Source organism: Heteronotia binoei, chromosome 2, assembly GCF_032191835.1.
Source record: "Heteronotia binoei isolate CCM8104 ecotype False Entrance Well chromosome 2, APGP_CSIRO_Hbin_v1, whole genome shotgun sequence".
Classification (NCBI taxonomy): domain Eukaryota; kingdom Metazoa; phylum Chordata; class Lepidosauria; order Squamata; family Gekkonidae; genus Heteronotia; species Heteronotia binoei.
The window spans coordinates 40417869-40431814 of NC_083224.1; positions in this window are offsets into that span (position 1 = coordinate 40417869).

Below are 13946 nucleotides of genomic sequence, written 5' to 3' on the forward strand. Positions count from 1 at the left end.
GGTCTGTGGGGCAACTGGGGTCCTCAATTCTTGACTGGAGTTTTGCCTCGAAGGCAGCTTTAACTTCGGCTGACTGAAGGCTGCCAACCTGAAGCTTCCTCCGAGGGATACCTCCTCTCCTGGGTGTGGGTTTAAAGTGAAGACGGAGATTGCAGCGTACAAGACGATGATCCGTATGACATTCCGCACTGGGCATTACTCAGGTGTGTAAGTCATCTCGAAGGTCTCTCTGGCGCACCAGAATGTAGTCGATAAGGTGCCGGTGCTTGGACAGTGGGTGCATCCAGGTTGTCTTCAGGCTGTTCTTCTGCTGAAAGATAGTGTTGGTGATGGTGAGCTGGTGCTCCATGCAGAATTCTAGCAGGAGGCGCCCGTTATCATTGCAGTTGCCAATGCCGTGTTTGCCAAGTACTCCTTTCCAGGCTTCCAAGTCTTTTCCTACTCTGGCATTGAAGTCGCCAAGGATGATCACCTTGTCCTCTGTAGGGGTCTTCCGTACGAGGTTGCATAGATCAGCATAGATCTTGTTCTTTACTGCAGGATCTGCTTGAACGGTTGGGGCATACACACTGAAGAGTGTTGCATGCTGCTTGTTTTGAAGTGGGAGGTGCATGGACATGATGCGATCTGAGTGACCTGTTGGCAGGTTTTCGAGTTTGGAGGCAATGGAGTTCCTGACCATGAAGCCAACGCCAGAAAGGCGGCTCTCAGCCTTTGACTTACCCGACCAGTAGAGAGTATAGCCAGCACCATGTTCTTGAAGACTACCTTCCTCAGGGAAATGGACCTCACTGAGAGCTGCTATGTCAATATTCAACCTGAGAAGTGGGCAACTAGAGCAGAGCGTCGTTCAGGGCAACCACTGTCTACTGTGTCAAGCATGGTTCTGATGTTCCAACACGCAAGCTTTAGTCTTTGCACACTTTGTGAGGCAGGTGCATGCCTTTTCTTTGTTGTTATTTTTTGACCGCAAGTAAGGATGCCCGTTGACCGCGGCTAGCCAACTGGGGTGGGGGAGACGAGCTTTGTTTAGGCCACCTTTTCTAGACCCCTCTCCGTGTGGAGCAAGCAGTGCTGTCCCTAGATAAGGCTGCTTGGTCATTCAGGGTGCTGCCGAAAAATGCTTTCGTCTCCGGGTCAGCATCAGGCGACCAATACCCTGAACCGCCTACATACAGGATCGGGACTGCGGCTTCCAGTGGCATCTTCCACCTGCCATTTCGCCCCTTGCCCATCGCTGCAGGACTTGGTGTATTGTGGGTTGTGGATGTGGATATGCCCTTCAGGCCTGCGCAGAGGAATTTTTAGGTGAAGCACAGTGTGCGCGGTACTGGCTCCACCCTTTCACCTTGGGATCATCTGCCATGGCCCAGTAAGCCGGGACGCCGACAGCGAGTCCTCCAGGTGGTAGGTGTTACATTAACAAGCTCTATCTGCCCGGGTTTGATGTTAGAGTTTTCCTTCTCTTGGCTGGTGAGGTTGGTGAGCCCAGCCTGCCCATCCGGTTATACCGCCGGACATTCGGTCACACCATGACGTGGCAAACTCTGTGAGAAATGGGGGGGGGGACCAGCGGGAAGATGTTGCCACGGATGCAGTAATGCAGGAGAGGCCATTGCAGTGACCATCTGCCAGGCATAGCCGGACAGTGACCACGCGGCGTTCACTACACCGGGAAAGGAGAGGCTATGTATTGCACATACACTTTCCTTGGGGGGGGGGCAGGATACCCAAGAGGGAGCCCACCCCTCCCCCCCCCACTTTCTGCCATTAAAGTGGTATCATCTGCATATCTGAGGTTGTTGATGTTTTTCCCGGCAATCTTAATTCCAGCTTCTGCTTCATCCAGGCCAGCATTCCGTATGATATATTCTGCATATAAATAAATAAACAGGGTGACAATATACATCCTTGTCGAACTCCTTTTCCTATTCTAAACCAATCAGTTGTTCCATATCACATTCTGACCGTTGCTTCTTGACCCTTATACAGGTTTCTCAGGAGACATGTGAGGTGGTCCCATCTCTTTAAGGAGTTGCCACGGTTTGTTGTGATCCACACAATCAAAGGCTTTAGCGCAGTCAATGAAACAGAAATAGACGTTTTTCTGATACTCCTGTGCTTTCTCCATAATCCATCAAATGTTGGCAATTTGATCTCTAGTTCCTCTACCTCTCCGAAACCCAGCTTGAACTTCTGGTAGTTCCCGATCTACATACTGCTGAAGCCTAGCTTGTAGGATTTTGACCTTGCTGGCATGTGAAATGAGTGCAATGGTGCGATAGTTTGAACATTCTTTGGCATTACCCTTCTTTAGGATTGGAATATAAACTGACCTTTTCCAATCCTGTGGCCACTGTTGCATTTTCCAAATTTGTTGAAATAATGTGTGCATCACTTTAACAGGATCATCTTTTAGGACTTTAAATAGCTCAACTGGGATACCGTCATCTCCGCTCGCTTTGTTGTTAGTAATGCTTTCTAAGACCCATTTGATTTCACACGCCAGGATGTCTGGCTCAAGATCATCTATTTCACTGTCATGGTTGTCCAGGACATTGAGATCCTTCTTGTATAATTCTTCTGTGTATTCTTGCCACCTCTTCCTGATCTCTTCTGCTTCTGTTAGGTCCCTACTGTTTTTGAATTTTTGAATGTAAAATAGATGGACCCAAACCTATAACTGTGGGAACTGAGGCCTCCTGTCTCAGTTTCAGCAAAAAGTATCATGTGCGCTGTAAGGGCTGCCAATCGCCAGGTGGGAAAAAACCCACAAGAGAAGTCACTCTAGACTGTGCAACAACCCAAAGAATTATAGTTACCAAAAATTACTAAGATGTAATGTACTAAAATTCTCAACTTTTATAGGTAAATAGGTAAACTCTCAACTTTATATAGGTAAATAGGTAAATTCTCAACTTTTATAGGTAAAACATAGTTCATAAATACGCATACACATATGTTCTTAGAATTACTGGAGCTGTCTCCATTGAAGAGGAGATTGTAGAGTATACCTTTCCTGGAAGAAACTTTGAAGCAGGATATCAAATCAACCTCCTGTGCATTAAAATTCTACTTCATATTGTGAATCCCTTGTGGGAATATACTTTGTATTGAGATTGTTCCATATATGTATGTGTATTTATGAAGTATGTTTTACCTATGAATGTTAATAATTGTAGTACACTACACCATAGTAATTTTTGGTCACTATAACCCTTTGGGTTTATTGTTGCACAATCCCCAGATGGGGGCAGGGAATCCTCCGGTTTGGAGGCTCTCCCTCTGCTTCAGGGTCATCAGAAAGCACGGGGGGGGGGGGAGGGAAATGTCTGCTAGGCACTCCTTTATTCCCTATTGAGACTGACTGGTCTGTGGGTATCTGGGGCTTGTGGGGGAGCTGTTGTTTGAGGTAGAGGTACCAAAAAGCATAGCATCTGGCACTTCTCCTCAAAATATCCCCCAGGTTTCAAAAAGATTGAACCAGGTTGTCCAATTCTATGAGCCCCCAAAGAAGGTAACCCTATTCATTATTCCAAATGGAAGGAAAGCATTTAAAAGGAGCATAGTCCCTTTAAATGTGATGGCCATAACTTCCTTCGGCGTTCAATTGTGCTTGCCACACCCTTGCTCCTGGCTCCACCCTCAAAGTCTCCTGACTCCACTTCCAAAGTCCCCAGATATTTCTTGAGTTGGACTTGGCAACCTTATAACTGCTTAATCACTTAATAAACAACCTTACTAATGAAGGAGTGTTCATTGGTGACAACTGTGCAGAACCTGACACTCTCCACCCCCATCCCCACAGTTCAAAGTCAGCTGCTGTCAGCCTTCCATGCTTCCTGGAGGACATTCAGTCTTCATAAAGCCTTCGTTTTCTTTTGCCCAAAAGTCACATTTTTCTGTTTACCTAGGAGGAGTTGCCTGGGTAGGTAAAAGCCCTATTTTGTCTGCAGGTAGCTTGGTCGCCCTGCTTTCATCACCCAGACAGCCAGTTTAATGGCAGGTAGAGCAATATTATAGCTCTGCCTTTAGCCAGTTTCTGCACAGGTCACTATTCGGGTTCCTAGCCCTGTGCCAGTGAATCCTAGAGGACCGGGGGGGGGGGGGGCAGTGTCTTGAGAGAATGAAGTTTCAGGTGGATGTGATGTTCCAGATGATGTTCTAGGTATTTCTCCTAATTTATATGACTTGCGGAAAAGAGAAATCCAGTGTGGCATAGTGGTTAGGAGTGCTGGATTAATATCTGGGAGAGCGGGTTCAAATCCCCACTCATGCCATGCTTGCAGGGTGACCTTGGGCTGGTCACTCACTCTCAGCCTAACCTACCTCACAGTGATGTTGTGGGGATAACATGGAGGAGTGGAGAATGACATAAGCTGCTTTGAGTCCCCATTGGGGAAGAAAGCAGGGAATAAATGAATTAAATAAATATGAATTAAACAAAGAAATATGACGCATTCTTGTGAAATCAGTCATATGACTCCTACCTGCCTATCTATCCATCTGTCCACTCACCAAACCCACCCACCCATCCACCCTACTATCCATTCACTCAGTGCACTTTTATCCTGCTGTTCCTCCAAAAGGTTTAGGACAGTATGCACAATTCCCCTCCAGCTCCCAGTGAGCCAGTTTGGTATAGTGGTTAAGCGTGCACACTCTGATCTAGGAGAACCGGGTTTGACTCCTCACTTCTCCACATGCAATGACCTTGTAATAACTCTCTCAGGGCCATAACTCTTTCAAAGCTGTTCCTCTCAAGAGCAGCTCTCAGAGAGCTCTCTCAGCCCCACCTACCTCACAGGGTGTCTGTTGTGGGAAGGGAAAGGGAAAGAAGATTGTAAGCTGCTCTGAGACTTCAAGTGAAGGGTGGGGTATAAATAGTCTCCTCGTGTCTCTCTCTCTCTCTCTCTTTTGTTTTTCTAATTTCTTTTGCCACATGGTAATAGAAATAAACAGTGGATCATAAAAATGGCTTTTATGCAGAACTCTACTACATAATGACTGTCCCAAAGTCACCCTGTGGTGAAGAAACACTCAAACTGCTCCTAACTGCGCAAAGGCATCCAGTCTTCCAACAGAGCTGTCAGGTGGATCATCACCAGTATCCCTATTTATATAAAAAGAGACTTGTGACCAAGAGATAAATAGGCTAAAATGCTATCTGTCAGTCCAAGCTGCAGCTGGGATTTCAATGCAGATTTCTTAGGCCGGCAAACCCAACAACCAGCTGGACTGCTGAGATCCTGTTTTGTTTGCACGTTTCTTTCTTTTGTTTTTCTTCCCCCTACTTCATCCTATTTGCAGTTGTGGGCTGCATGCGTTTCATACTTTCCTGATATATGTAATTGAATTTGTTTCAGAAGCATTGCTTTGCTCTGCTGGCATTTGTTGCCTGAATCATCCAGATGGAATTTGCTCTTAGTGGGGAGTTTCTCACATTTTTGGAAATGATTTTCATTAGAAGGAAAGGAATTTATTTTTTGCTTTGCATCTTATTACTGGAGAGCTTTCATTAATTTAAAAGGTTATGAAAGAGATGGAACAGATTCTTCAGGAAACTACCTAAATGCAACGCCATTCTGATTTCTCTGGGAGTGAGGAAACAAGGCATCCTGTCAGTCAACAGTGATACATCTTTGACAGGGACATTTTTGCTAGCACTGACAACATGGGACATAAGATTGTTTATTCGTATTTCATTGAAAATGGCATTTGATAGCTTTACCAGCAGCAAATTAAATGATTGGTGAGCTTTTCTGAGCTCCCCCATGACAGATTTCTGTAGATCTGTTTACTTCTTTGAATTTCAACAGATTGTTTTGCAATGCTGTCCTTTTGGTATTTAGTTGCTTCTTTTCTGTTATGGATTCAGCATTTTCATACATGTGTTTCCACTAAGGATCAAAATGCATTGCAGAGTTTGTGATCTTTGGGACACACAGAAACACTTGCATGTGCATATTTTACAGTTTCAATTTCATTAATGTTGTGGCATTTGCAGCCACTCTGTTCATTACAAGAAAACGTTGCTTTTAAAATATATTGCTGAAAGAAGGTTCAATATACAGTTAGTAATTCCTTTAAGGAGTATACTGAGTGTATTGGTATGGTTCTGGAGGAGCTGTGCACAAGAAGAATACAGTTATCCAGAGGTAGAGAGAAGGGGAGATGTTATATCTCATCAGTAATACCTCCACGTTAATCTTCAAAGCAGTCATTTTTACACTCAGTCGTACAAGTATAAAACACAACTCACAGCTGCAGTCACTCCTGCTTCCCACTCCTAACTTATATATCAAGTCACAGCTGAATTATGGCTACGGTTGCCAAGTCCTCTTCATTCCCCGGTAGAGGACATTTGCGTGCGCAATGCGCACACACGTGCGATGAAATGACATCACCTGGAAGTGATGTCATCAAAATGGTGGTGCCCATGTGGGGCCGCTCTACTGTACCATAGAGTTTTACCTCCCAAATGGCTAGAGCATCCGGGAAAACCATAAAGGTTTCCTGGAAACACCTAGAGCGTCCCCACACATGCACCGCCATTTTGATGACATCACTTCCTGGTGATGTCATTGTGCCAGTGATGCAGAGGAAGGTTCCCCCCACTGGCCCAATGTGAGCTGGCGGGTTGAGAACCTCCTGGGCAGGAGATTCCCCGCCTGTATCGGGGGCTTGGTAGCCCTAATTATGGCCACCCTGTGGGGTTTTCAAGGTAAGTGGTGGTTTGCCATTGCCTGCCTCCACGTCATGACCTTGGTATTCCTTGGAGATTTCCCTTCCAAATACTAGCCAGGGCCAACCCTGCTTAGCTTTCCGACCTGACAAGATTGGGCTAGCCTAGGTAGCGTTGCCAATCCCCAGGTGGGAGCAGGGGATCCCCCGGTTTGGAGGCCCTCCCCCCGCTTCAGGGTCATCAGAAAGCGGGGGAAGAGGAGGGAAATGTCTGCTGGGCACTTCATTATTCCCTATGGAGATTTATTCCCATAGAAAATCATGGAGAATTGATCCGTGGGTATCTGGGGGGGCCTGTTTTTGGGGGTAGAGGCACCAAATTTTCAGTATAGCATCTAGTGCATCTCACTAAAATACCCCCCAAGTTTCAAAAGGATTGGATCAGGGGGTCCAATTCTATGAGCCCCAAAAGAAGGTGCCTATCGTTCATTATTTCCTATGGAAGGAAGGAATTGAAAAGGTGTGCCGTCCCTTTAAATGTGATGGCCAGAACTCCCTTTGGAGTTCAATTATGCTTGTCACAGCCTTGATCTTGGCTCCACCCCTAATGTCTCCTGGCTCCACCCCCAACGTCCCCAGATATTTCTTGAACTGGACTTGGCAACCCTAAACCTAGGCTATCCAGGTCAAGGCAGAGTGGTAATCCAAGGAGAGGGAAGAATAAAAGCAGTACAACTAGATTTGCCCTGACCTCAGTACAGGGTTGCCAAGTCCCCTGCATTCTCCAGTGGGGACCTATTGTATCATAGAGTTTTCCCCCAAATGGCTAAGGTATCCAGGAAAACCACAGAGTTTTCCCAGAAGCGCCTAGAGTGGCTGCTGCGTGATGTTGCCGGCGCAATGACATCACTTCTGGGTTATGTCATCACGCCAGCAACATAGGGGGAGGTTTTCCCCACCGACCCAATGTGGGCCAGGGGGGTTGGGAACCTCCCAGGTGGGGGAATCCCCGCCCGGACTGGGGGCTTGGCAGTCCTACCTCAGTAGCCCAGTTTAGGCCAATTTTGACAGATCTTACAAGCTAAGCTGGGTCAGTCCCAGTTCACACTTGGCTGGGAGGCCACCAAGGAAGTCTAGGGCTGCTACACAAAGGCAGGCAACTAAAAAACCTTTCTTAGGGACAGGCAATGGCAAACTACCTCTGGAAGCCTCTTGTCTTGAAAACCTTATTATGGGATCATGATAAGTTGGCTGTGACTTGATGGCATTTTTCACTTCCACAACTGGATTTGGACCAGGAACCCTTTTTCGCTCACCATTTCTCCAATAGAAATCACAAGTGTTATTGAGCATCACAGGAGAAACCAGTCTCCTGACTAGTCATTATCCATATAGAGGGGAAAGGCATGCTCAGTTTTGATATCAGTATTTCTTCTTAAAAAGGTAAAGCACCAGTTGTTTCCAACTCTGGGGTGACGTTGCTTTCACAACATTTTCATGGCAGACTTTTTACGGGGTGGTTTGCCATTGCCTTCCCCAGTCATCTACACTTTCCCCCCAGCAAGCTGGGTACTCATTTTACCGACCATGGAAGGATGGAAGGCTGAGTCAACCTGGAGCCAGCTACCTGAACCCAGCTTCTGCTGGGATCGAACTCAGGTCGTGAGTAGAGAGTTTGACTGCAGTACTGCAGCTTTACCACTCTGCGCCACGGGGCTCTTATTTCTTCTTTCTGCACCTATTTATTCAGAGCTTTTTTTGTAGCAGGAACTCCTTTGCATATTATGCCTCATACCCCTGATGTAACCAATCTTTCTGGAGTTTACAGCATGCCCTGTAAGAAGAGCCCTGTAAGCTCTTGGAGGATTGGCTACATCAGGGGTGTGTGGCCTAATATGCAAAGGAGCTCCTGCTACAAAAAAAGCCCTGCATTTATTTATTTACATATTTATACTCTGCTTTTCTCCACAGTGGAGACCAAAATGAATTACAATATTGTTCTTCACTCCTCCATTTTATTTTCACAAAAACAACTCTGTGAGTTAAGTTAGGCTTAGAAGGAATCACCCACAAAACTTCCATGGTAAATAAAACTGCCAGGAGAAAAATGTCCCGTCCATAGAATTGTGAGATACACAGAAATGGACCACTGAAGCTTTTTTTTTTTTAAATGCAGCTGAAGTTTTTCATGGTATGGAGGATAATATCCCTTTAAACCTTTATCGTAGTAATAGAACTTTCTCCCCCTCCAGGCAGCCAGCAATCCTAATGGTACATGCTGGGAAAGACAGAAGGCAAAAGAAGAAGGGGATGGCAAAAGATGCGATGGCTGGACAGCGTTACTGGTACAACCGACATGAATTTGAGCAGACTTCGGAGGGTGGTGGAGGACAGGAAGGCCTGGCGTGACTTGGTCCATGGGGTCGCAAAGAGTCGGACTCGAGTGTGCGATTGAACAACTCCTGGGAATCAGACTGAATCTCTGACCATTAAACAGTACTACTTATAGGAGGAAGGGAAGGATTTTTTCCATTAGAAAAGTAGTATGGGGAATGGTTAACCTTCTTTCCCCTAGTACTAGGATTGCCAACAGCCTGGAGGAGAAAAATGGCCTACCCTTTAATAGAGGCTTAGTGGGATGTGTTTATTGGCTGATATTTACCTCCATGAACCATTTTTAATAATAAAACGTTGGATGATTTGTTCATGGATTTCCCACATGATGTGTGGTTTGACCTTTCAGTGTTACTCCAGTACTAGCTAGTCATTTTATGAAGACTGAAGTATTGCTGCAGAGTCTTGTTCTTGCCTCCATAACAAAGATCAGCTCCCAGTTGTAGTGGTAGCATTCTGGTTCTCACTGGAATACTCCTAGCAATGCTTGTGAGTTTCCTGATGGGCATGTCATCACATCACCCCTAGTGATGGAGTACTGAGTACTGAGAGGGTATTTGAGTGTGTAGAGCACCATCAAGTTGCAGCCGACTTATGGCAACCCCAGTAAGGGGCTTTCAAGGCAAATGAGAAGTGGAGGTGGTTTTCCACTGCCTTCTTCTGCACAGCATTCTTATTTCTCTTCCTTCTCTATCTCATGCATAATTTTGTAAACCTCTATCATGTCACCCATCAGTCATTGTTTCTCCAAGCTAAAGAGCCCTATCCTCTTTAACCTTTCTTCATAGGGAAGGTGCTCCATCCCCTTAATCATTTTAGTTGCCCTTTTCTGCACCTTTTCCAATGCTATTAGTACATTTTTTTCAGGAATGGTGATCAGAACTGTACACAGTATTCCAAATGAGGCTATATCACATATTTATAGAGGGGCATTATGATCCTGGCTGATTTGTTTTCAGTCCCCTTCCTAGTAATCCCCAGCACAGCATTTGCTTTTTCTATTTCTATTAGGGTTTGTAGAATCTTTCGGGCTCAAGTGCCGTGTTCTACTGGAGAAAGTTTTTCTTCCAGACGTTTCGTTCTCGGCTGCGGAGAACATCCTCAGTGGCATTGCAGCCGAAGCAGGCGCTCTGACCTTCTTGGCTGCTGTGCATTGAGTGAGGCCAGGGCTGCTGGAGAGCTGCTATTTCTAGGCTGGAGGGGGTGTGGTGAAAGGGCAATAGGTTTGTGGATGTGTCCATTGTTTGGTGGGGCTTCCTGGAAGGGTAGTGATAAGGAAACTGGCTGTTGAATGTGACCATTGTTCTGTGTTAATTGCTGGGAGGGTTGGAAGGGGTGTGAAGATAAGGAAGATGGTTGTTGACTGTGCTGATTGTTCTGTGGAATCTGCTGGTTGTTCTGTGAATTACTGCAATTTATAGTCTGTAGGGTGTTTTGCAGAGCTGGATACCAAGATTGGTGGATGGAAATGCCTTCTTCCTTTCTGTTAAAGTTGTGCTGGTGTTTGTAAATCTCAATAGCTTCTCTGTTCAGGCGGGTATGATAATGTGAGACCGTAGAAAGGACTTCAGTTCTTTCATAGTGGATGACGTGGTCTCCTTCTTGAAGTGCATGTTCAGCTACAGCTGATTTTTCTGGCTGAAATAAGCGACAGTATCTCTTGTGTTGATACTGCGTTGGGTAGTGCCAACACCCGTCTCACCGAACACAAGAGACACTTCCTTTTATCCATTTTGACCTGACTGCTCAGCAATTTCATTGAATGCCCACAAGTTCTTGTATTGTGAGAAAGGGAGAAAAGTACTTCTTTCTCTACTTTCTCCATCCCATGCATAATCTTGTAAACTTCTTATCATGTCACCCCGCAGTCGACATTTCTCCAAGCTAAAGAGCCCCAAGCGTTTTAACCTTTCTTCATAGGGAAAGTGTCCCAACCCTTTAATCATTCTAGTTGCCCTTTTCTGGACTTTTTCCAATGCTATGATATCCTTTTTGAGGTTCTGTGACCAGAATTGCACAGAGTACTCCAAATGAGAGTACTCCAAATGAGACCACACCATCGATTTATACAGGGGCATTATGATACTGGCTGATTTGTTTTCAGTTCCCTTCCTAAGAATTCCCAGCATGGCGTTGGCCTTTTTTTATTGCAATTGCACACTGTCTTAACATTTTCAGTGAGTTATCTACCATGACCCCAAGATCTCTCTCTTGGTCAGTCTCTGCCAGTTCACAACCCATCAACTTGTATTTGTAGCTGGGATTCTTGGCCCCAATGTGCATTACTTTGCACTTGGCCACATTGAACCTCATCTGCCACGTTGATGCCCACTCACCCAGCCTCAACAGATCCCTTTAGAGTGCCTAACAATCCTCTCTGGTTCTCACCACCCTGAACAATTTAGTGTCATCTGTAAACTTGGCCACTTCACTGCTTGCTCCCAACTCCGGATCATCAATGAACAAATTTATACTCACTCTCCGCTTCCTATTAATTAGCCAGTTTTTTATGCACAAGAGGACCTGTCCTTTTACTCCATGACTCCCGAGCTTCTTCTTCTTCTTCTTCTACCTAGGAACTGTTTTGGAGACATGCTTGTCTTATCACAATCAAACTAAAAATAATTACTAGACAATGGGGACTAGACATAATAGACTAATTTTAATATCTTGGTATGAGGGTCTGTTTAAATGGCTTCTTCAGCATGAAGACTGTATTTGTAGGCATACAATTAAATGGTAAAGGGGGGGGTGCGGAGTGGAGGGCATCCAGTTTTGAATTTTCCTATTTTTTTCCATTATGCTAGAATCAATAAGAACAGGGGTTGCTGGGGATTCTTAATTACCATTCCATTTCTTTGTCACATATCAGTGCCATATGAGCTTCCAAGCTGACTCTGTGTGCATCTTGTCAATGAGATTTCCCTGCAGATGTTTTTTTGTTGCATTTGCGTAATTTGTGCAGCTGTGCCGCTTCCGAGAAGATGAGTCCAGTTTTCAAAAAGGGATTCCAGAATGAAATGCTGAAGAATGAGAAATGTGAAGCCTCAATTAGAAAATAGCTTCCAGGTCAATACTTTTGTCACCTGTCAAATCAACAGAGAACAGAGAAGGCTTGGAAAAGGGATTCGTTTTCACAAGCACCGACTAACAATTTTGTTAAGAAAAAGGGATTCTTTTTTTAAAGAAATAAAATTAAAGGCAACAAAGCAGATTTTCAAGCTATCCCTTCTATGTGAGAGTGAGACTCGCTCTGCGCTTTTGTCAGTGCGGGTATGAAACAGAATTAACTCATTTAATGCCAAAAGAGCTGAACACATTAAAAAGATTTGAGCAGCTTGTTTCTGTAAGTAGATCAAGGTTCTGATACAGCTTTTGTCATGAATTATTATCCTGCCTTTGCATTTTTCAATACTGTATAAGCTCATTTCATTTGACTGGGACACAGTTAGACAATTCATGCTCTGAATACTATTTCACGGGTATGGATTAAGATACTGCACAAAGGGTGGCTTTGTACACAAACATATTCATGGTTTATTGATTGTCACTTGAGTGATGGCAGCCAGTGAGGTATAACAGAGAGAGCGCTGAATTAAGATGGAGGAAATTGGGGTTCAAATCCCACTCACCCTCAAAGCACACAGGGTGACCTTGGGCCACACACTTTGTCCCTCATCCCAGCCTATCTCACACAGTTGTTGCGGGAAATGCAGAAAACAGATCCATGTATGCTGCCCTGAGCGCCCTGGAAGAAAGATGAAATAAAACTGGTAGACAGATTAGTAAGAATTATAATAGAATGTGCTCTGAGGTTGATATCTCATCAGCAATATTTCACAACACAGAATTTCCACATTCTCAGTCACCTATTGAATAAACTAGTGATGAAAAGCCCCATGATGTTCACATCTGTGTGAATCACTCCTGAATGAAGGCGGACAATGTGATGTGGTTTAGCCTTTGCTACTTGGGTCAAATTTAAGGTTGCCAGCTCTGAGTTGAGAAATATCTGTAGATAAAGAGGTGCAGCCTGAGGACCGCAGAGTTTTTTGAGGGGAGGGACCCCAGCATAGTATAATGCCATACAGTCCACCTTCCCACCAGGATGGGGGTTCCCCTGGTTTGGGGGCCCCCAACCTGCTGGCATGGAGTAGGCAACCAGGAGGAACCCTACCCCTAAAGAGCTCCATTGTTGCATGATGTGCCTGGTGTGATGCTAGAGCATTCCCTGCGCAATGTGCCCAGCACAATGATGTAACCTCCAGGTGATGTCATCACGCAGGTGTGCTCCGTGCATAACAGAGGACTCCTGCACCACAGCCAAAGTAGGACTTGGCAACCCTACAAGCAGCATAAGCACTGTGAACACCAAAGCTTAGAACACCCTTCTCTCCAGTCACTGTAGAGGCTTTTTTCCCACTGCAGTCCTAATTTCTTCGGCCACTAGCACTTCCATATGTGCAAGATCAATGCTTGTCAAAGAGCTCTTATACATGTGGAGGTGCTAGCAGCAGAGGAAGGAAGCAGTGCAGCAGAGAAAAAGCCTTGGTAGCAGCCAGAGAGAAGTGCCTAATATAGGAAGGCTGGAGGTAGGGTTGTCATTCTCTAGATGGTGACTGGAGATCTTCCCAACTGATCTCCAGGTGACAGAGATCAGTTCACCAGGAAAAAATGGCTGCTTTGGAAGGGGAATGCTATAGTATTATGTCTCACTGAGGTCCTTCCCCTTCACAAACCCCGCCCTCCTTAGGTTCCACCCCCCAGATCTCCAGGTATTTCCAAACATGGAGCTGGGAACCATAGAACCAGGCCTATTATAGGAAGACGTTAATCAAGGAAGACTGAAGAGGTGCAAGCTTAACAGT